Below are 25,486 nucleotides of genomic sequence, written 5' to 3' on the forward strand. Positions count from 1 at the left end.
ATACTGCCAATGAAATAAAATTATTCAGAAGGCAGTACTGACTATGCTATGGTGCTTCAAATTCAACATACAAAAAATCCTGTGATCATAATATTACCAGTTTATTGAGACCAGGAAATGGATGTATTTTTCTACAAACCCTGTCTTCAAACACACCCTGTTCAATCTTCATTCCTATTCCCCTGGCCACATTTTATTCATACCACACGATTTTCGAGTCACTTTCAGGGAACAAAATCCACGTTCAGCAGCAAGTAATATTCACCTTCAGGTACTGAAAAAGCATTCATCCTAAGTCAAAACTTTATTCTCATTTTCAATTCAAACCTTTCTTCTCCCACTACAGGCCTAACCTATTGCTCAAAATCTACAGTGGAAGAGATAAAATCCATTTCTTCACTTCTATGTGACTTTTTTTTCCCTCTTTTTTTCTTGCTTTTCTATAGCTATCAAAGTTTAAAGAATCAGGGTGAAATGTTATATTTACATTTCTCTCTTCCCGACTGACATTGGATGGCCTCCAAGGTCCATCTGCATAGTAGGTATAAAAATGTGGGATTCTTTTGTGCAGCATTGATAGCATTCCGTGGAGGCCGGCAGAGGACTTTGGCACTTCACATTCCCTAGATGCAGGCCATGTACACTGGCTGCAGTCTTTAAGTCATTCCAAGAAAACAGCCTTTTACTTTTGGATTCTCGTTGTCCCAGCAGGTACAATATTGCTCAATTTACAATGTTTGCTGGTGAGAGTAAAGAGCAGGGGCAGCTTTTGTAAAACTTATATTTTAGGTTCGAGGGTACATGTGAAAGTTTGTTACATAGGTAAACTCGTGTCACAGGGGTTTGTTGTACAGATTATGTCATCATCCAGGTATTAAGCCCAGTATCCAATAGTGATCTTTTCTGCTCCTTTCCCTCCTCACACCCTCCCCATTCAAGTAGACCCCAGTGTCTGTTGTTCCCTTCTTTGTGTTGCTAAGTTCTCATCATTTAGCTCCCACTTATAAGTGAGCACATGCAGTATTTGGTTTTCTGTTCCTGCATTAGTTTGCTAAGGACATGCCTTCCTATTTTTAAAACCCCATGGAAGTTCTTTTTTTTATTAATGTCTGTGATTCCTCCATGTAAATAAAGTATATTATAGATGAAAAAGTGATACTCCCCAAAACACTGGAATATTGTAAAGAAGTAAATCTTTGTAATAAATATCTGTGTAGTTGATCAGACTCAGCCTTCTTTCCTTTCTCATCAAAGCACTTTATTAACATTTGTTTGCAAGACATCTCGAAATAGGATTGAAGCCTTCAACTCTTTATAATCTCTTTCCTTCCAGCATTCTGAGAATCCTAACAACCTCAATGAGTAAATGAATGAGTAATGAGTAAATAGGAGTAAATGGTATATTGCCTGACAGCACGACTTTTACAGACTTGCCCAAGCTGACTATTAAAAGAAATAATGTCCCCTTCCAAAAACAATTTTTTTTATTTTAAATGCTAAAAAAGTGAAAACCACCAAAACCATGCTGTTATCTTTACTAAAAGTGCAAGCCAGTTGGTACCATCAATAGAGCATTGGCTATAGATTACAGACCAGCAAAAATTTATTTTTTGACAATGTAAAATGTAAATACACAAATTTCCTGTGCCTAGGTAAATTTACTCTGCTGTCATTTTTGCATCTTTTACTTTATAGCAGACCAACTAAAAACATGGATGTCAGTTCTATTCAAAATAATGGATTTGAAATTGCCAGTGACAAAAGCTGCTATTGTCACCTTCTATTTATATAGAAAAAAGTAATATAGGGCTATAGATTTGACAGGCCTGACACTGAAGCCTTTCATCATTACAGCCTCAAAACATTGAGGAAAGCAAAAATGCCTAATAATTCACACATGGGCAAACATAGGCCACAAGAAAAGGAAGCAAAGTCCTTGCAAACAATTTTTTGACTCAAATTCTTCTTTATACATGCTGAAGTTTACCTAAAGTGCAAGATGCTGCAGAATCACATAAATACACATGAGTGCCATTGCATATTACTTTGAATACAATGTTAACAAATATATAGTTTAGCATATCCAATTTGTTTATAAAGGAACCTGCCTACTTCAAAAAGAAAGCTGTCTTGAAGAAGGGGATGGCATCCAGAGATACCTGCAAGATGAAGCTAACATAGAGAAAACCACAGTATACAAATATCTTTCTTCCCCCTACATTCCATATGGGTGAAATCAAGGTAAAATGAACATTAGACAAAGTCTTGAAAGGATAACCATATGCACTCTCATACAGAGAAAAGCCACCACATATCAAGCTATTTTCAAGGCATGACACCTTTAGTTTGCTCCTCCAACTCTTCAACCTTCTGCAACATATCTGGTTTACTTTTTTTTTAATTTTATTTTAGGTTCAGGGGTACATGTGTGGATTTGTTATATAGATAAGTTATATGTCACAGGTATTTGGTATACAGGTTATTTTGTCATCCAGGTAATAAGCATCGTACCTGATAGGTAGTTTTTTAAATCCTCTTCTTCCTCCCTCCCTCCACTCTCAAGTGAGATCCAGTTTCTCTTGTTCCCTTCTTTGTGTCTGCATATGCTCAGTGTTTAGCTCCCACTTATGAGTGAGAACATACGGTATTTGGCTTTCTGATCCTGCATTAGTTTGCATAGGATTATGGCCTCCAGCATCATCCATGTTCTCATTCATCTTTATGGTTGCATAGTATTCCATGGTGTATGTGTACCACATTTCTTTATGCAGTCTCTCACTGATAGACATTCAGGTGGATTCTGTGTCTTTTCTATGGTGAATAGTGCTGCAATGAACATATGTGTGCATGTATCTTTATGGTAGAATAATTTATATTTCTTTGAATATATGTACTCAATAATGGGATGGCTGGGCTAAATGGCACTTCTGTTTTAAGTTCTTTGAGAATTTCCCACCCTGCCTCCCTCAATAGCTAAACTAATTTACATTCCCACCGGTAGTGTATAAGCATTCCCTTTCCTCTACAACCTCGCCAGCATCTATTATTTTTTGACTTTTTAATGATAGCCATTCTGATTGTATGAGATGATATCTTACTGTGGTTTTGATTTGCATTTTTCTAATGATTAGTGATGTTGAGTATTTTTTATATGTTTGTTGGCTGCATGTATGTCTTATTTTCAAAAGTGTTTGTTCATATCCTTTGCCTACTTTTTAGTGGTGTTTGTTTTTTTCTTGTAAATTTGTTTCACTTACTTCTAGATTCTGGATATTAGACATTTGTCAGATGCATAGTTTGCAAAATTATCTCCATTCTGTAGATTGTTTATTTACTCTGTTGATAGTTTCTTTTGCTGTGCAAAACTTTGTTAGTTTAATTACATTCCATTTGTTGACTTTTGGTTTTGTTGCAATTGCTTTCAGCAATTGCAGTTTTCATCATGAAATTGAATTCATCATGAAGTCTAATTCTGTGAAGAAGGTCACTGATAGTTTGATAGAAATAGCATTTAACCTATAAATTGATTTCAGCAATAGGGTCATTTCCTATGCCAGTCTACATTCCAGAGCAAAAAGACATGTTACAGTAACGTGTTTGCTCTGGGATGTAGACCAGCATAGAAAACATCACACAGCCACCTTGCCTTTTGTCTTCTGTTTCTTTGAGCCAAGGTCTGCAGCAGGATATAGAAGAGAATGATAGGGAAGAGTGATAAAGGGGTAGTAGGATATTTATTCTCCAGCCCCCACTATGAGAAGTAACCTGAGATTAGCAGAAACCTCCAGCCCCAATGAAGGTCACAGCTTCTCTCAAGGTGGCCCCTCTGCACAAGGCTCTCTACTTCCAACTTAAGGATACCATTCCCCTTCCTTATTTCTCCAGGTCAAAACTGATTACACCCGTCACTCACCCCAGGAAACAGCCTTCTACTCTGTGATTTCCATACACACTTTACAAATGTTTCTTTTATTAAAACACTCTTAAACTATGCAATTTGGAATGTCTCTTTGTTCCCTGCTAGAACTCTGGCTGAGATACATGAGGTACACAGCATTCCTGCTTCATTTCTTACCATACACAAACGGGCTGTAATAATGCCTGACAAGGGTATAGAATAACATTAAATTTATGAAAAAATAAATGAGTGAATGAATGAAGTCTACCTATGAGACTTATGTTTAAAATTAACACTGAAAAGTGATATCTACTTGTACATTTCTTCCTTTGGTGATTATCTGGGAGGGGCATTAGACTGATTATACTGGGTCTCTGCCTTAGGGGTCTCCTCCAATTTCTTACCTGGACTCTTAAAATAGGTTTAATTGATTTCTCCGTTTTTATTTTAGGCCTTCTATAGTGCATTTTCTGTACAGCATTCAGAGTGATTTCTCTTAAAATGTGTATTTTACTCCTGTAGCTCCCACGCTCATCACAGTCTTATCCATCAAGCCCAGACTCCTGAACGTGGCATCTCTGGTACCCACCATCCTTTTTAGAGTCAACTATCAAACCACTAACATCAATCTTCAAACTCTGTTTGACTCACACTGAACTATTTTGTTTCTTCAAATATACTATCCTTCTTTCCTATGATTTTGCACACATGCTTTTTGTTCTTTCTTTCCACATTCTTTGCTGAGATACTTCCTACACATTCTTCAAGACCCCAACAAGCATCGACTCATTTAAGAATTCATCTTTGGCTTTTTCAGGAGCCTCCTGGGCTCCCACAGCATTCCATGCTTCTGTTTCTCAGGGTATTTCTCACCCTGAATTGAAATTTACTGTTTTTTCACAATCTCCTTTTAATATCTAATATATGCTTGGCACACATAAAGTTCACAATGAATATTTTCTCAGTGAATAAATAAATAGCTGAATCAATGGTCAACATGAGCATAGTTGCTACTTGATTCAAATCTTGTTCCCCAAACCTGCTACCCTGAATATCCTAATGACCCTTCACTCTGACAGCAGTCTGACAGAGTCTATCCCTTCCCACAATAAAAAAAAAAAAAAAATTCAGTAGAGTTAAGAGATGTTCCTGAGTCAAATATATTCTTGAAGCATATACGGAGAAAATATTCTAAAAGTAGATTAAATGGCCTACAAAGAAAATGAGTAATAGAGTTATTAAATAACAAAGTTCAAAATTATTTGTCTTTACAACACTTTAGATGGAATAGTCCCCTATTTTATATTCCCTATAGAATTCTGCCATTTGATATTTTTATGCACTCTTAAAATTTTGAATCAGTCAGAGATTTTGTTTTTATTGCTATCAACATAAAATGGCTGGTTAATGTGATTGAAAATGGAATTTATTAGAAAGTTGTCAAGAAACTTAGGACATCAGTAGGAATAATCAGAGATCCAAATTGGGTAAAAGGACCAAGGTGAAGTGTGCTTCGAAGGTCAAGGATGCTAACACTGCTGAACATTCTCCCACCAGCCACCAACACTGGAATGCATGAACTCCAATTATTTTTTCTCTTTTCTGTCCATTAATCATGTGCAAGGCATCTGGATATATAATCCCACTAAGATTTTCACAGTGAAGGAGGCATAATTCTTTAAAAAGAAATTGAATGCCATTATAAGTACAATGGAGACTAAATGCAGAAATCAGAATACAAAGTCACTATGTGAAACAGCAAATGTTCACTGAAAATATTTATTGATTTTTTAAAAGTTAGAAAATAAAAAGTAGATATATTATTAAATAAAGGAGGTAACAATGGACTTACATAACTTTAAATGTAGGCCATGTATGGAAATAAAGTAAGTATGATAAAGGACTAAGAAAGCATATTTTTAAAACAATTATTTTTAATAACAAAAATTACGTATATTTATAGTGCACAACATGATGGTCTGATACATGTATAGACCGTGGAATGACTAAGTCAAGCAAATTAACATACCTTTTACATCCCATATTTATCTGTTTTTGTAGTGAAAACATTTTAAATCTATAGTTAGCAATTTTCAAAGGGCTTAACTTTAAAATGTGTTTTAGATTATAAAATTCCATTAATTCACGTTACTATCACAAAATAAAAACACCTTTTGATATTCAGATTTATTATTAAATAATTTATTTATAACATAAAATGTTGGGGTCCGCGTGTTTCCTGAACAAAGGAATGAACACACAAGACAACACAAGACAAACGTGGCGGCCACGCCGAACGACACGCTCTGCTTTATTTTATACCGTCCTTTGTGGAATGTTAGCAAGTCGCCAGACACATTGTTGTTTCTCTGATCTTTCCCTGACTTTCTGAATTTCCAAGATGTTTACATATAAACAAGCCCCCAGGGTCTGCTATTTGCAACTGAGGCCAGTCTTGTAGGCTCCTTTGTCCTCCCTGTTTGCAGAGGAGGAATGCCCAGCTTCCTTTGCAAGAGCGGGACTATAATGTTAATGGGGGAATGGCCTGCTCAGTTGTAAAAGCAGATAGTCCTCTACAATAAAATAGATCTTTTAACATTTTAAAGGCTGTTTCATTGATTGAAATACATTAATACTCGTTTTTCCCTTTTTAGGAACAAGATGCAATGGAGGAACACCAGTGATCCCAGGAGACGCTCAATAGAGTAAACAGACTTGAGACATCAAAGAAATATTTTTTTATTTTAGGTTGTATTCACGTTATTTTACTTTTTTTTTTTTTTTTTGAAACAGTCTTATTCGGTTGCCCAGGCTTGAGTGCAATGGCATGATCTCAGCTCACTGCAACCTCCACCTCCCGGACTCAAGCAATTCTCCTCCCTCTGTTTCCTGAGTGGCTGGGATTATAGGCACTCCCCACCATGACCAGCTAATTTTTAAAAATTATACTTTAAGTTCTAGGGTACATGTGCACAGTGTGCAGGTTTGTTACATATGTATACATGTGCCATGTTGGTGTGCTGCACCCACTCATAATTTAATGTAAACTCATAATTTACATTAGGTATATCTCCTAATGCTCTCCCTCTCCCCTCCTCCCACCCCACAAAAGGCCCCTGTGTGTGATGTTCTCCTTCCTGTGTCCAAGTGATCTCATTGTTCAGTTCCCACCTATGAATGAGAACATGCAGTGTTTGGTTTTCTGTTCTTGCGATAGTTTGCTGAGAGTGATGGTTTCCAGCTGCATCCATGTCCCTACAAAGGACACGAACTCATCCTTTTTTATGGCTGCATAGTATTCCATGGTGTATGTGTGCCACATTTTCTTAATCCAGACTGTCACTGATGGACATTTGGGTTGATTCCAAGTCTTTGCTATTGTGAATAGTGCCACAATAAACACGCGTGTGCATATGTCTTTATAGCAGCATGATTTACAATCCTTTGGGTATATACCCAGTAATGGGATGGCTGGGTCAAATGGTATTTCTACTTCTAGATCCTTGAGGGATCACCACACTGTTTTCCACAATGGTTGAACTAGTTTACACTCTCACCAACAGTATAAAAGGGTTCCTATTTCTCCACATCCTCTCCAGCACCTGTTGTTTCCTGACGTTTTAATGATTGCCATTCTAACTGGTGTGAGATGGTATCTCATGACATCAAAGAAATATATTAAGAGAGCTGTTCAGAAAAGCAATTAATCAACAAAGTAGGATAGACTTATTGTGTTGTTCCTATCAGGATACACATACTGAAAATTTTTTGTTGCTGTTTCATGTAGTTTGCAGATTGTAATTACAGAATTATAGGTTGTCTTACTCAGGATGGATGTCTAATCTGAACATAAACAGATCACACACAGCTTGTTCCATCTTTTGGTCCCCTTTAATTCTATTACAGTGGCTGTTGCTTTGACACAATTCTGAAACAAAAATTATATGATTATATCTTGTTATATATCATCCATGGAAGAAAAATTTAATATTTCTTGGCTCTATTAAATAGTCTTTTCCCATCTGCCTTCAACATTTAAAGCCTTCTAAGGAAAGGATGCATCAAAGTGCTAAGATTATATTAGGGCAGACTACAGTAAAACATAGGTACATATCTTAATGCATAAATCCCTCATCTGTTAGGTACATTTAAGATTCTTTATTATAAACAAACTCACATAAAACTAAACCAAAAGGCAATTGTTTCATGTAACAACATACTGAGTGTGGGAGGTAAAAGTTAAAAAAATTAAACTCAAGGAGACAAAGAGTGACTTTCCATTTTGCCATAAAATTCGTGCCTAGGACCCTAAAGGAAAATTGGAGACTTTAAATTTTCCCCATTATAATAAGATTACCCCAATTTTTAGTGAATGCTAAACGTGAGATCTCTGGAAAGCAGCCTCCAAGATAGAGCTTACAATAAAAGATGTGTATAAGGGAGTACTAGTTGTTTCCGCAGATGTGAACAGGAAGGGAAGGAAGCAGAAGTGCACAGAGGAAAAGGTCAAACTGCAGTGCAGGTCTGACAGCCTCACCAGACCCCAGGAATCACCTGAAGGTAAAATGGCCCCTCAGAGTTGTCCTGCTTTTGAACAAAACAAGTGGGCCTTTACACCCCTGCCTGTATCAGTCAGTAGATGTAAAATGACCCTGGAAAAACATGCTTTTAGCTGAAAACAGTTGTGCAGTGGAGACAATAACTCAACAAGCTGACAGCTGAAAGCTGTTTGCTGCAGCACCTGAGGCAATTTATTTCTTGAAGGGAGATCTGGGTGGCTCATATTCCTATCCCTATAGACCTTTTCACACCACTGAGAACCACATCTACATATATGTTCATAGAACTGTATCTTCAGGAATTTAGTCAGCCTCACATCCTGGGAGATATGTAAGAGGAAGATTAGTAGTAGATAGAGACTGCTGTTTGATCTATTGTTGACAATGATTTTCACATTCTTCCAACACTAATGCTAGATTCCCATGACTCTCAGCTACTACATCTGCTGGTCCCAAGGGCTTATTTAGTGGCATGATCGAAACCCTTAGACCAGACAAAACTGGGCCCAAGTCAGCATGCCATTCTTAGGCTGGAGTTGCTGTAACTGATCATTTACAGTAATAATTGGGCAACAGGGGTGTATTAGTTTGCTTGGGCTGTGTCTTAGTCTATTTTGTATTGCTATAACAGAATACCTGAGACAGGGTAATTTATAAAGGAAAAAAATATATTGGCTCCTGGCTCTGAGGTCTGGGAAGTCCAAGATCAAAAGCATGCATCTAATGAGGACCTTCTTACTGCATCAAGACATGGTGAGAGAAAGAGAAAGAGGGGAATGAACCCTCTTTTATAACAACCCACTCTTGTGATAACATTAATCCATTCATGAGAGCAGAGCCTCATAACCTAATCCCTTTATATAAAGTTCCCACCACTCAACATTGTTGCACTGGGGGTTAAGTTTCCAGCACTTGAATTTTGGGGGTCACATTCCTACCATAGCAAGCTGTCATAATAGAATACTACAGACTGGGTGGCTCAAACAACAGAAATTTATTTTCTCACAGTGGTGAAGATTGGCAATCCAAAATCAAGGTTGGTGTATGGTGAAGCCTCTTCTCCTGGCTTTCAGATGGTCAGCTTCTGTGTCCTTGCATGGCTTTCTTTGGTGTGAATGCCATGGAAAGAGCAAGTCTGGTATCTCTTTCTCTTCTTATAAAAACACCATTCTTATCAGATTAGAGCTCCCTAATTACTGGAACTTAAAAATGTTACCTTGTAAGGAAAAAGAGTCGTTGCCAATATAATTAAATTAAAGATCTTTATATGGAGAGATTATCCTGCATTTTATGGATGGGCCCTGTATGTAATCACCACTGTCCTCATAAGAAAGAAGAAGGAGATTTCATGCACACAGAAGAGGAAGAGGCAATGTGACCATGGAGTCAAAGATTGGAGTGATGTGGACACAAGTCAAGGAAGGTCAGTGGTCACTAGGAGCTGAAAGAAGCAAAGAATAGATTCCCCTAGCAACTGTAGGTAGTGCACACCCTAAGTTTTGACCCAGTAATAATGATTCTGCGCCTCTAGCTTCCAGAATGATGAGAGAATACATTTCTGCTGTTTTAAACTACCAAGTTTATGGCAATTTGTTACAGCAACCATAGAAAACTAATACAATCTCTTTCCTCCCTTGCCAGGCCCAGTATTTCCCCAGCGGGGTTGTGCTGTGACTTCATCTCAGTTGTTGCCTAATGACCAGGAGGCAAATTCTGAGGGAGTACATGTTGTCTTATTAAAGATTATAAGCGTTTCTAAAGGAGAAAATTGCCATTTTATTGAAAAAGATAGGGAAAAGTACTATTACTTTAAAATATTCGTAAAAGTGGCTCCACATTAAAAAACTATAACTATTAAAAGGCTAATAACTCAAAATCCACCAAAGGAAATGCTATGAGCTATGGGGATTGTAAGTATTTTTCCCCCTCTTCAAAAGATAGAGTATAAACTATACTCAGAGACTCAACTGGTATGTCAGTTCCAGTGGACAGGATTTTGTTCTCTGCTTTTCTGTTGAACAAAATAATTTATTTGTAAATGGAAGAAAGAAATTATAAGAATAAAAATAGAAAATAAAGCCATAAAAACTAATAACTATTAAGCCCATATATGTTCCAAGAACTGTCATAATACTTTTTTATGTAGTTCCTCCTTCAATGTTTATCACAATACTACATGGAAAGTACTAGTTTTATGTATGGGGAAACTGAGGCAAAAAGAAATTAAGTCATTTGCTCCAGGTCTCCCACCTAGTAAGTGGCAGAACCAGGGTTTAGCTCAAGCAAGACTGACTATAGAGCACCACACTGGCCCTTCATTACGGCCAAAGTTAAGCGCACTCTAAAGTCAGAGTGACTTTAGTTGAAATTTAGGCTCCAATATTTACTAGCTGTGTAACCTTGTACAAGCTATGTAATCTGACTCAGGACTTGAGGTTTTTGGGAGTCTTTTGGTGGGATTAGCGATGGAAGTGGGGTTGATCTTATGGGTCTTAGAATATGATGAGTTAGTGGTAGTGGTTAATTTAAATAGCATGGGAAATTGGGTAATTTTTGAGGGAGAGGGGTCGGGGCTAATTCGTGAAGATTCTATTGGTGCAGGTGCTTTATATGATTATGGGCGTTGGTTGGTAGTGGTTACTGGTTGAACGTTATTTGTTGGTATCTATATTGTAATTGAAATCACCCGTGGTAATAGATTATGTTATTAGGAGTGGGATTAGGATAAGAGGAATAAGGAAAGAGAGAAAATAAAGTTTAATTATACCTTTTTGGGTGGTTGTGATAGTAGAGGTAATAATATGGGTGTGCATGATTATTTTGGGCATTGATTTTTCTAGTCAGATTGAGTCTAGTAAGAGTAGGGCTACATTTTGGCTTATGCTTAGATTTTGATAAGGGATTATTCAGTGTATTGTAGTGGGAAAATATCCTAGTATATTGGAAAACTTGAATATGTGTGAGGGGGTATTTATCTTGAGGTTATTGGTTATGAGAGTTAGGTCCAGGGCTATTAGGAAGCCTAGGGTGGTTACGCACAGGGCTAAGTATTTTAGGTAATGAGGCATTGTTGATTGAGGAAATATAGTAGGGGAAATATTGTTGGTAATAAGGAAGCCTGCGATAATACTGCCAAATGTCAGGCGTTTTAATGGATTTAGTAGGGCTGGGTTGTTCTCATTAATGATAATTGAGGTTGGAAAGCGGGGTTGTCCTGTTAGTGTAAGAATAATAGTTCGGGTGCTGTAGGCGCTTGTTAGAGAAGTGGCGATGAGGGTGGTGGATAGGGCTCAGGCGTTGGTGTACGACGTGTTTGCGGTTTCGATGATGAGATCTTTGGAGTAGAAGCCTGTAAGGAATGGCATGCCTGTGAGTGCTAGGCTGCCTACAGTTAGGGAAGTTGAGGTAAGGGGTATTGTTTTAAATAACCCTCCTATTTTTCGAATATCTTGCTCATTATTCAGGTTGTGAATAATAGATCCGGAGCAAATGAATAGCATAGCCTTGAAAAAGGCATGGGTGCAGATGTGTAGAAATGCTAGGTATGGTTGGTTGATGCCGATGGTAACTATTATTAAGCCTAGTTGGCTTGAGGTGGAGAAGGCTACGATCTTTTTGATATCATTTTGTGTTAAGGCGCAGATAGCTATGAATAAGGTAGTAATAGCTCCTAGACATAGTGTCAGATTTTGAATTAATATATTGTTTTCTATTAGAGGGTGGAAGCGAATGAGTAGGAATACTCCAGCTACTACTATGGTGCTGGAATGGAGTAGGGCTGATACCGGGGTTGGGCCTTCTATAGCGGAAGGTAGTCAAGGGTGGAGGCCAAGTTGAGCTGATTTGCCTGTTGCAGCTAGGAGGAGGCCTATTAGTGGCAGCAGGCTTGGATTAGGGTCTAAAATAAACATTTGTTGAAGGTCTCATGAGTTATAGTGTAGGAGAAATCATGCTATAGCTAGGACAAAGCCGATATCGCCAATGCGGTTGTATAGAATTGCCTGAATGGCTGCTGTATTGGCGTCTGTTCGAGCATGTCATCAGCCGATTAGTAGGAAAGATATAATGCCTACGCCTTCTCACCCGATGAATAGTTGGAAGAGATTATTAGCGGTGATTAAGATTAGTATGGTGGTAAGGAAGATGAGGAGATACTTAAAGAATTGATTAATATTTGGGTCTGAGCTTATATACCATAGTGAGAACTCTATAATACATCAAGTGATAAATAGTGCAATTGGTATAAATAATATGGAGAAATAATCTAGTTTGAAGCGTAGTGTTAGTTCTAGCGATTGAATGGTTGTTCAATGTCAGTTTGAAATAATTACGTCTTGACCTATAAAAATATATAGGATTGTGGGAAGGAGGCTGAGGGTAAAGGCAAGCATTATAATTGTTTTTACGTAGTTAGGGTAAAGGTATTTTTTGTTGGGGTTAATGAAGGCTATGATAATTGGGAAGGTTAAAGAAGTTAAGGTTATTATAATGATGGAGGTATGCATAGTTATTACTTTTATTTGGAGTTGCACCAATATTTTTGGTTCCTAAGACCAATGGATAGCTGTTATCCTTTAAAAGTTGAGAGAGCCGTTTTATTATATACGGTGGCATGGATTAGCAGTCCTTGCAAGCTTTCTCGGTAAATAAGAAGTGATAATTTTCTATAATTAGATTCACAATCTAATGTTTTATTTAAACTATATTTACAAGGAGTAAAGCCTATAATAATATTAGGATTGAGGGATAGGAGGATGATGGGGGAGAGGTGTATAAACATTAATATGTTTTCCCGTGTGAAGGAGGGTTTTATGCTGATGATGTGATGTGTAAATATTCCCCGTTGGGTTGTAATAAATATATGTAGTGAGTAGAGGGCAGTAATTAATATGTTTAGTCCTGTGAGTATAATGGTGATGTGTGATCAAGAAAATGAAGTTGCTACTACGAGTAGTTCTCCTACTAAGTTGATAGTGGGAGGTAGGGCCAGGTTGGTGAGGTTTGCTATAAGTCATCAAAAGGCTATTAGTGGAAGTAGGGTTTAAGTCCTCGGGATAATATTATAATGCGGCTGTGGGTTCGTTCATAATTTGAGTTTGCTAGGCAGAATAATATAGACGAAGTGAGTCCGTGAGCAATTATAAGGATAATTGCGCCAGTGAAGCTTCAGGGGGTTTGAATGAGGGAAGCTACAATTACTAGAGCCATATGGCTTACGGAGGAATACGCAATAAGTGATTTTAGGTCTGTTTGTTGGAGGCAGATTGAGCTTGTTATGATTATGCCCCATAGGGATAATATGAGGAAGGGGTAGGCTATATATTCCGTAAGGGGGTCAAGGATTAGGGTAAATCGTAACATGCCATAGCCACCTAGTTTTAGGAGCACTGCAGCGAGGACTATTGATCCGGCGATAGGGGCTTCAACATGGGCTTTGGGTAGTCACAGGTGTAGGCCGTATAAGGGTATTTTTACCATGAAAGCTATCATGCAAGCTAGCCAAGTTAGGCTATGTGATCAGGTGGTTGTTAGTTTTTGGGCTGTAATTGTCAGGAGAATAATATTTAGTGAGCCTAAACTGTTATAAATATATATTAATATAATTAGCAGGGGGAGAGGGCCAGCTAATGTATAGAATAGGAAATATGTGCCTGCATTGAGGCGTTCTGCTTGATTGCCTCACCGGGTGATGATAATTAGGGTGGGGATGAGAGTGGTTTCAAACAGAATATAAAATAAAATTAGCTCTGTGGCTATGAATGTTATGATTAGGGAAATTTGTAAGAATACTATCATGGAGAGATAGAGTTTTTTTCGTGAGGGGCTTTGGTTGTGAAGGTGATATTGACTTGCTATGGTTATGAGGGGCAGAAGTCAGGCTGTTAATATTAGGAGGGGTGTTGTTAGTGGATCCGAAGATAGGTGGGTTGAGTAGTTGATAAGGTTGTTGTTGGTTTGATTGAAGAACAGAAGGGGGATTAGGCTAATTATTAAGCTGTGTACGGTTAGATTAATTCAGATTATATTATTTTTGGAGAATCATGTTGTTGGTAATAGTATAACTGTTGGGAAAATTATTTTTAGCATTGAAGTAAGCTTAGGTTGTGGATATGATCTAGACCATATATATTCGAGATTGAGACTAATAAGGCAAGGCCTACTGCTGCTTCGCAGGCGGCAAATACTAGTAGGGCAATAGGAACAATATTAGCTAGAGGGGAGCGCGTGTTTAAGGCTATGAGGGTGCTTATAATAAATAGTGAGAGTATTATTCCCTCTAGACACAGTAATGATGACATTAGGTGTGAGCGATATATTAATATGCCTAGGAGTGAAATGATAAATGCTGGGGTAATATTTATGTAAATAATGGGCATTTGGTTAGTATGATTATCATAATCTAATGAGTCGAAATCATTTGTTTTGTTTAAACTACTTACCAATTCGGTCCAATCTAGTCCCTTTTGAGTTCATTCGTAGGCTAGGCTGAGGGTTAGAATAGTAATTAATATAATTGATGACTTGATTATTACGGGAAGAGTTGTTGTTTGAAGAGCTCATGGTAGAGGTAGCAGTAGAGCAATTTCTAAATCAAATAGTAGAAAAGTAATGGCAACTAGGAAAAATTTTATAGAGAAAGGGATACGAGCGGGATTTAGTGGATCAAAGCCGCATTCGTAGGGATCAGCTTTTTCCGTATAGGAGTTGAGTTGGGGCAATCAGAATATAATTACTATTAATGCTAGGGTTAGAAGGGTGTTGACTATTAGAGTTAGTGCTAGGTTTATTATTCTTTTCCGAGTATTATCGGAGCTAGTTGATTGGAAGTCAGCTGTACTAGTTATACTAAAAGAATATGAACCTCATCAGTAAATGGAAATATAGAGAAATAGTCAGACAACATCTACAAAGTGTCAGTATCAAGCGGCAGCTTCGAAGCCGAAATGATGATTTGATGTGAAGTGATATATTAGTTGGCGAATAAGGCAAACGATGAGAAATGTGGATCCGATAATAACGTGGAGTCCGTGGAAGCCGGTAGCAATAAAGAATGTTGAGCCATAAATGCCATCAGAGATGGTGAAGGGTGCTTCATAATACTCTGAGGCTTGTAGAAGGGTGAAGTAAATGCCTAGTAAAATTGTAGTTGATAGAGCTTGGATTATTTGTTTTCGATTACCTTCTATTAGGCTATGGTGAGCTCAAGTAATTGTGACTCCTGATGCAAGCAATACAGAGGTATTCAGAAGGGGTACTTCTAGAGGATTTAGTGGAATAATACCTGTTGGTGGTCAGTGTCCTCCTAAGTGAGGGGTGGGGTCGAGGCTTGACTGATAGAATGCTCAGAAGAAGCCAGCAAAGAAGAAAATTTCTGAAATAATGAATAAAACTATTCCGTAGCGAAGGCCTTTTTGGACTGATGCTGTATGGTGGCCTTGATAGGTGCTTTCTCGAATGACATCGCGTCATCATTGATATATTGTTAGTAAATTAGTTGATAGCCCCAGTGTTAGTAGGGTGGTCGAGTAAAAGTGGAATCATATAATTAGACCAGATGTTATTAGGAGAGCTGAAAGGGCCCCTGTTAATGGCCATGGGCTGGGTTTAACTATATGGTAAGGGTGGGTTTGGTGAGTCATTAGGTGTTGTCATGTAGGTAGAGGCTTACTAAGAGTGTGAAGACATAGGCTTGAATTAGGGCGACTGCAATTTCTAGAATTGTTAGTAACACTAGGAGTACTAGGATGAGGGAGGTTATGGGGATACTAATGGTTGATAATGCTAGTGCGGCACTTTCAATTAGGTGCATGAGTAGGTGGCCTGCTGTAATATTGGCAGTCAGGCGTACAGCTAAGGCTACGCAGATTACCTGAAACATCCAGTTTCAGCAAAAAATTATGAGATATGCAAAGAAACAGGAAGGTGCGACCCACTCACAGGAAAGACAACAGGCAAGATAAACTGCCCATGAACTGACCCAGATGGCATATTTAACAAAGATTTCAAAGTAGCCATTACAAATATGTTCATAAAAATAGAAAACCATGCTTAAAAAAGTACAGAAATGTATGATGATAACATCCCATCAAATAGAACAATGAAGAGATAGAAATTAAACAAAGGAAACAAAAATTCTTATTGTTTTCACATATAGAGATATAATGTACATATTATTGACATTACCATATAAATATGTATATAGTATATGTGTATATATGTTTACACACCTCACAGTATTGTGAAAATTAATCAAGATAATTTGTATAAGACACATATACTTTACCATTTTAATCAACATGAATTAGCTATCAATATTACTGTCTTTGCATTTCCAAAACAGATAATTGGGTAAGAAATTTTATTTGTGACTTTGTGACAGACTCAAGCTGTTTCCCACAGAAAAGCATCAATGTGACAGCAACTACAAACATAACAACAGAAATAATAATATTACAATAATTAACATTTGATGTTTGATGTCTATGTTGCCAGGGACTACACTAAGTATTTTACGTGAATTGTCTTGATCTTCACAAACTTTCTATTAAGCTGTTAGTTTTTATATTTTTTGAAGTTCTAGGTTATAAGAAAGGAAATATACCCTAAATTTACTAAAAAGTAAACATATATATACGTATTTCACACTGTGTGGTCCTCAAATAAGTTAAACATTTCTCTAAAATGAATCCTTCTGTATTCTACAACACAGATTCAAGTACCTAAATGATACATTTTTCATAAAGTAAAGCTCATCATACATTCACTCACTGAGAAAAACAATGAACTTTGGAGGAATTGCTAAATGACTTAGCTGTTAAGGGGTAAGATTTATTGCCCTACAAATGCTAACTCCTTGCTGGGAATTTACTCAGTCTGACTGCATCTCCCAGGAAGAAAAATAAGACCACAGTGACTGCCATTGTCCTCTAATGCCAGTCAATGTCATCTGAAACCTTCTCATTACTGTGTAAAAGCAGATTCCACGGACTTTTGCATCAACCGTTATACAGGAGCACTTTAGAGAAGAAACCAAGAAGGCAAGAGGTGTGGCTGTAGAATCATATTTTGTCCCAGGCTGAATGACTCTGACTATAGAGGTCACCCATCTCCTGAACCACACACAAACATTAATACATTGTGGAATATCATCAGGTAAACTACTTGCTTTAAGTGGATTCCACTGTCTTTAAAAGCCTCCCAGCTAGATGAAACAGAATTCTAGATTGTATTTAAATTGTCACATTGCCATCTTGTGGCTGCAATGGGTATAAGAGGAAACTGATCATTACTGTGGGGCCCTGAGGCCTTGCCCCTCTGCATGATGCTATCACAACTGCCTGAGTTCTGTGAGGATAAAAATGCCCTGTTACTCTCACGGGGACCTGATACAGGATTGAAGAATTTATGTATTGTATAGGGAGTGTGATTGCTGTGCAGGCAAAAGCATCTAATAAGTATAAAATAAGTGAAAACTAAGTTGAAATCTGAAAAGGTCTTGGTACAAAGCATTACACTGTACTCCAGAGATGGACCCATGAGGTCAAAATTTGTTCAGCAGCCTCTACTATTTTCTTTAACTCTGACATTTACAGAATGAATGCTTCCAGTGGCATAACAGATTTCCAGACACCTGAATCAGGCAGTTCCAGGTCCAGTTTAAAGCAGAGGCCCCTCTAGTGCAAATTCCCTGATTCTGAGAGCTCCACTAAGACCTGCCTCAAGACAAATATAATTCCCGTGCCCACTTTGTTGCCTTAAATTCCCAACCCTATTTTACTTTGAGTTATTATTTTCAAAAAATCTTCATCTGAAACATAAATGGCATGTTCTGGTGTGGCTACGTATTAACATCTCATTACATTTGCGTGTGGAATCATTAATTCATCAATATTTGTAAACTTCCGTATTGAGATCTAATAAGAAAAGTATGAATTTTGGAAAGTAGAAGTGGGTTGTTTTTCAATAATACTCCAAGGCAGGACAATTTTCAAAAAAATAGATGATATAGCTGGGTGACAAAGGAAGAAGCTCCTGCTAAGTTGACTGGAGAGGTGGAGCAGGGGTTAGGTAGTTACTCAGGAAGCCTGGAAGGAGGAAAGGAGGAAATAAGGCAGCCCAGGGAATTTAAAGAAAAATTACAAAATCTGAAACATTGCATCCTAGTGTCTCAGTTTGAGACTACTTTGCAATCTAAGACCCATAACTGTCTCCCTATGCACTCTAAGGAGAGAATGCAAGGGATAGAAAGCAAGTGGAAGTCCCCAAGAAGCTGCCACTCTGAAGAGAATGAGCAACCACAGGATGAAAAGGCTCAAAGACCTCCAGCTTAATTGGTAGAGCATCTCTGGAAGTGAACTCTCCAAAAACACAATTTAACCATTATGCATGCATTATATTTATTTCCAAAACCCTATTCATCATGGAAGATTTGTACTTAGTAATAACCTCAGAGTAAAAACTAATTATTGCCACTCTTCAACTGACCCCAGCTATCATCAAATGGTGGGAAACAGTTACTTGGTTTATTAGGTTTAAAGTGCCATTTTCCATTTACCTTGAATCCCCAAATTTCTTTTAATCTTAAAAATGTTATGTTGTCTTACTTGGTTTCCCATTGACTCTGGATTTGTAAATTTTTGTAAATAACAGACATATGTATCTCCAAGTCATTAAATTATTTCTACTCCTTGTATTTATTGTCTACTCTTAAGAGGTTTGTATCAAAACCATACTTAGTGGAATATCAGTGTGCTTATATTTGTGAATGCTCACTTTAGAAGTTCGATCTTGGCCAGGTGCAGTGGCTCACACCTATAATACCAGCATTTTGGGAGGCCGAGGCAGGCAGATCACTTGAAGTCAGGAGTTCGAGACCAGCCTGGCCAACACGGTGAAACCCCATATCTACTAAAAATACAAAAATTAGCTGATGCCTGTAATCCAGCTACTCAGGAGGCTGAGGCAGGACAGTGAGACTCTGACTCAAAATAAATAAATAAATAAATAAATAAATAAATACATACATAGAAGAAGTTAGAAGTTAGAGCTGTCACTCCACCCCACATATCTACCTACAGTTTGATCACTATGGTAATTGCCTGCCAGTGGTCAACAGGTCACTAGAAAATTTAAAAGTTGACCTGCTCTTGAAGTAGAAGAAAACAATGAAATCATTTTAATAGAAATAGAGATTCCACTCATCTCAAATATCAGTCCTCTGAAGAACATTAGTTTTAGGAAATTCTCATAAAGCTAAAGAATATCACAAGAATTTCTGGCTTAAGGAAATTAAAAATAAACTTTTAACATTTGGAAAAGTTGAAACACTTCAGTCTTAACTGACATCTTTATTTAAGTGCAGTCGTTTGTCAAAGAAACAAGCTCGGGAGAGTGAGACCACTGGGTCTTTGAATATTTATATTACTAAATTTACAAAATCTTGAGTTCAACTTAAGATTTCTGAATATGTCTACTAGTGTGTGTCAGAGGCCCCATCTTGAGCCCACCTTGTGTTGTTTGCTGAGAACCCAAGTTGACTACACATGTCTGACATCTGCAGAAGAAAATGAACAAGCAGATACTTTTGTAGCTTCAGCTGATCTTTATGAGAAGTAGATGAACAGAGTCTTAGCTTATTCCAGACGGGAATCTGAGCCAAGTGGTGAATGTCGCTGAGGGCAAATAAAATTTATGGCATATTAGCCTTGGTGCTAGTCTTTGCAGATAATCAACATTCTCTCCAGTTCTACTAAATACTCGGCATTGGACTGTAGCACTCACCACTCTGAATCTCAGTTTTTCAAGTGTCAGAATCTGGGTTCTGACACTGATCCTGCCGTTGTCGCAGTGGGCATTAGCAGTACTGACAGACACATACCCAAAGCTTTTATAGCCAACAGCTGCAGAGAGGGTCGGAGATGCAGAGAAAGAATATGGCAGATGTCCACAAGGTAACCGAAGAGAGAAAAACATTTTGCATCTTCTTTCTGCCCTTTCTTTATCTTCCTGTGGATTGGCAGTGAGCAGCATAATGAAGAGCAAGCATTCTAACATACAGCACCAGCCTTTAGCCAAGCCCAAGTCTAATAAGGTTATTTTCCTGGCCTGATATTTTACCTTTTTACAAAACCATAAACTCTCCCCTCCCAATGCCTCAAAAATGAGTGCAGCAGTGTGACTGCAGGTTACTCACCTGGAGCCTTTACCAAGAGTCAGTACTGCAGAGCAAAACCAGCCCTTGGTGTTCTAATCCTCTTTCTGCATCAGTATGATTGTAAACGTCATTCATTCTTCAGGATTTTTAGTATTGGTGATATGTATTAATTTGAAAGCATGCAGCTTAATTTTGTGATAATCAGTTGAGTTCACAGCACAGGCTCTGAAAAATTATGCATTTAGTCTGACAGTGCAATTGATACAGAAATTATAATTGGTTAATGAATATAGAACACTTGAATACTATTTTTCAGATTACTTTCATGGGTTTTCTTCAGTTAATTTTATTATGATCACAGTCTTTTCATTTTTAACTGCCAAAATAGAAAAGATATGGACAGTAAATTCAAGAAACCTTAGAAAGGAAGCATATACATCTACAGTTGCCCTGACAACACTGAGCAAGTGCTGCTGGTGTTCTCACTCCACTTAAGGCCTTGTTGCTGGCTACCTTGTTACCAACACTCTTCAATCCATAAGCTTGAAAATGGCATGTTGTTGAACTGAATTGCTTTTTAACTACCAAATCTGAGACTCTTCAGGATACAAAATCAATGTGCAAAAATCAATACCATTCTTATATACCAACAACAGTTAAACTGAGAGTCAAATCAGGAACATATTCCCATTCACAATTACCACAAAAAGAATAAAATACCTAGCAATACAGCTAACTACGGAAGTGAAAGATCTCTACAGGGAGAACTACAAAACACTGCAAGCAATCAGATGACACAAACAAATGGAAAAACCTTCCATGCTCATGGATAGGAAGAATTGATAACATTAAAATGACCACACTGCCCAAACAATTTATAGATTTGATGCTGTTCCCATTAAACTACCATTAACATTCTTCACAATAGACAAAATTATTTGAAAATTCGTATGGAACCAAAAAAGACCTCCAATAGCCAAAGTAATCCTAAGCAAAAAGAACAAAACTGGAGACATCACACTACCCAACTTCAAACTATGCTACAGAGCTACAGTAACCAAAACAGCATGATATTAGTACAAAAACATACACATAGACCAATGGAACATAATAAAGAACCCTGAAATAAGACTGCACACCTACAACTATCTGATCTTCAACAAACCTGACCAAAACAAGTAATGGGAAAAGGATTCCCTATTCAATAAATGGTGTTGGGATAACTAACCATTTGCAGAAGATTGAAACTGTACCTCTTCTTTGCACCACATACAAAAATTAACTCAAGATGGATTAAAGACTTAAATGCAAAACCAAAACTATGAAAACCCTGGAAGAAAACCTAGGTAATACAATTCAGGACACAGGCATGGGCAAAGAGTTCCATGACGAAGATGCCAAAAGCAATTGCAACAAAAGCAAAAATTGACAAATGGGATCTAAAGAGCTTCTACACTGCAAAAGAAGCTATCAGTAGACTATGAAAAAATAGTCAACATCACTGATTAGAGAAATGCAAGTCAAAACCACGATGAGATACCAGATCACACCAGTCAGAACTGGATTTTTAAAAAGTCAAAAAATAACAGATGCTGGCAAGATTGTGGAAAAAAACGAATGTTTATACACTGTTGGTGGGAGTGTATATTAGTTTCATCATTGTGGAAGACAGTGTGGCAATTCCTCAAAGACTCAAAGACAGAAATACCATTCAACCCAGCAATCCCATTACTAGGTATATACCCAAAGGAATATGCATCATTCTATTCTAAAGACACATGTACGTATATGTTCATTGCAGCACTATTAACAATAGCAAAAACATGGAATCAACCTAAATGCCCATCAAAGATAGACTGGATTTTTAAAATGTGGTACATATACACCATGAAATACTATGCAGCCATAAAAAAGAATGAGATCACATCCTGTGCAGGGACATGTATGGAACTTGAGGCCATTATCCTTAGCAACTAACACAGGAACAGAAAACCAAATACCACATGTTCTTACTAATAAATGGGAGCTAAATGATGAGAACGTATGGACACACAGAGGGAAACAACACACACTGGGGACTTTGGAGGGTGGAGGATGGAAGGAGTAGGAGGATCAGGAAAAATAACTAAAGAGTATTAGCCTTCATGCCTGGGTTATGAAATAATCTGTACAACAAACCCCCAAGTCACAAATTTACCTGTATAATAAACCTGCACATGTTCCGCGAACTTAAAATAAAAGTTAAAAAAATAAAGAAGTAAAAACAAAAATAAAAATCTGAGATTCCTTAACAATTAATTAAAAAAATTTAGAACACATACTGTCATTGCTGTAATAATTATATTGTTTGATTTCAGTTTTCCAATTTAATATTTTCTACTTCCATTTTCCTTTGACACTTAAAAACATTTGTCCTCAATGTATACACTACAACATGTTTATGCTTGTTTTTATCATTATTTTAAAATCAAACATCCTGGATATTTTTACTATTAACTATTCTAAAACATAATTTTTAAATAGCCTTAATAAATATCCTAGAATTCTATTTTAAAACACATAATTGACAAATACCCTTTTTCTGATTCAGAAAAAAAAAGACTTTTAATTTGCTTTTATTGAAGGTTACTATGAAAAATTAAACTTTATTGTCACATATTACAACAGGGAGACATCTTAAAAATTCTATGTTGAATTCAGGGAACTGGATTTGAGACTGCATGATTTGTCTTATTATTGGTCTTTATCCTTAGAAAATAAGTCCATTGCAATAAAAATAAAACATGAGCATTATTATTGTAAAGAACTCCACCTTGCCTTTTTTCTTGTGTTTACCATAGTTCTTGACACATAAGTTCATTTAGTCATAATATTAAACATAGATCTACTGCTTCATGTTGATTCTCCATTTATATTCTATTTCTCTTTCACAACAATGATTGCCATGTTCCTTTTACTGTTCTATTTCTATCTTGATTAGACAGCTGTTGCTAAATTATCTTAATTCTCATATTCATCATACATGAAGGAACTCAAAAGTGCTTTGAACTCTATTTTAAGCTGTTTATACCATTTTTAGTCTTATAGTTTAGACGCCTACCTTTTCCAGAAGTACAAATAATCTTAATCTCCCCCAGAATCATTGTTCTAAAAAATATCATTGTAGGACTTCCTCTTCAGCTATGGAGAATTAAATTGTGTGAGACATACTTTCCCAATGAGAAGAAAACAGAAAATATTGATAAAATATTTTCTAAATCTCTTTGGTACCATGAAGGGCTTACAAAGACATGTTAAAGTTTTCAGATCCTTGTAGTAAACCAATTTCAAAACCGGCCTCAAGTCCCTACACTTTTCTTTTGCAACCCACTGCCTTTGCAGTGTGACTTTGTAAATCATATGATCAAAAGATAGACTCTCTTCCGATATCTCTTGTATATAGGCTGTATTTGCAACTTGGAAAGTTTTTAAGGTTTCTGATTTCTCTCTTGGTTCCTTCTACTGCTATGTGTACATGTTCTGTAAATGAGACATACATGTAAGATGACAACTAATAGCTAAAGTGCTCAGGCTTACAGCCAACCAACTTTTAGAAGTGGAACTTTCTCGTTGATTGGTAGCTGATTTAAGACAATTGAGAAAATCTAGTTGAAACAAAAGTTCTCAGCAGAGCCTGCCTAAATTGCAAAACTGCACAATCATAGTTCAATAAATGTTTGTTATTGTAAGTTGCTAATTTGTGAAGTGGTTTGTTACATAGTATTTGCTGACTGGTATAATACTGGAAGAAAGAAAAGTATAAAAAGTGAGTTCTAGTGAAATTATCCTTCAAGAATAGAGGATATAAAGACATTGTCAGACAAAGAGAAATTAAAAGAATCTGTCACTAGAAGACCTAACATTAAAGAATGGCTATAAGAAGTTTTACAAACAGAAAGTAAATGATAAAAGAATCTTAAAACACAAAGAGATAAATAGCAATGGAAAAAGCAGAAATATAGGTACATACAACAGCATTTTCTTCTCCCCACCAGTTTTCCAAACTATACGCAATAACTGAAACAAAAATGTTTAACACTAACTGATACTCAAGACAATAGTATGGAGAGTAAAGATCCTAAATGAAAGTAAGTTTTCCATACTTCACTTGAAATGTTAAAACATTGATGTCAGAGGACTGATGAGTCGCATATGTATATTGTAATACTTAGAGAAATCACTATAAAAACTATTCAAACAGGCCAGGCACCGTGGCTCATGCCCATAATCCCAGCACTTTGGGAGGCTGAGACAGGCAGATCAGCAGAAGTCAGGAGTTCAAGACCAGCCTGGTCAACATGGTGAAACCACATCTCTACTAAAAATATAAAAACTAGCCAGGCATGGTGGTGGATGCCTGCAATCCCAGCTATCTGTGAGACTGAGACAGGAGAATCTCTTGAACCTGGGAGGCAAGTGAGCCAAGATCATGCCATTGCACTCCATCCTGGCAGCCTGGGTGACAGAGTGAGACTCTGTCCCCCAAAAAATAAAAAATAAAAAAAAACTATATAAACTATATACTCAAAAAAGTATTAAATGAATAAAGATCTAATCTTTAAAAATGTTCAATTAACCAACAGGAAGTTATAAAAAGAGTAACAAAGAGTGAGAAACAGAGGGAATGAAAAGATATCATATAATAAAATGACAAACTTAAACCCTAAGATATCAATAATTACCTTAACTAAAATAATCTAAATACACTAATTAAAAGATAGAGATTGGCAGACTGAATTTAAAAATGAAAAGAACACTGACAAATAACATTAAGGGAACATCACAGTAATAAGATGACTTTATATTATATACCTTTAATATAACATGATAAAAATG

Source organism: Piliocolobus tephrosceles, chromosome 4 (assembly GCF_002776525.5).
Source record: "Piliocolobus tephrosceles isolate RC106 chromosome 4, ASM277652v3, whole genome shotgun sequence".
Lineage (NCBI taxonomy): Eukaryota > Metazoa > Chordata > Mammalia > Primates > Cercopithecidae > Piliocolobus > Piliocolobus tephrosceles.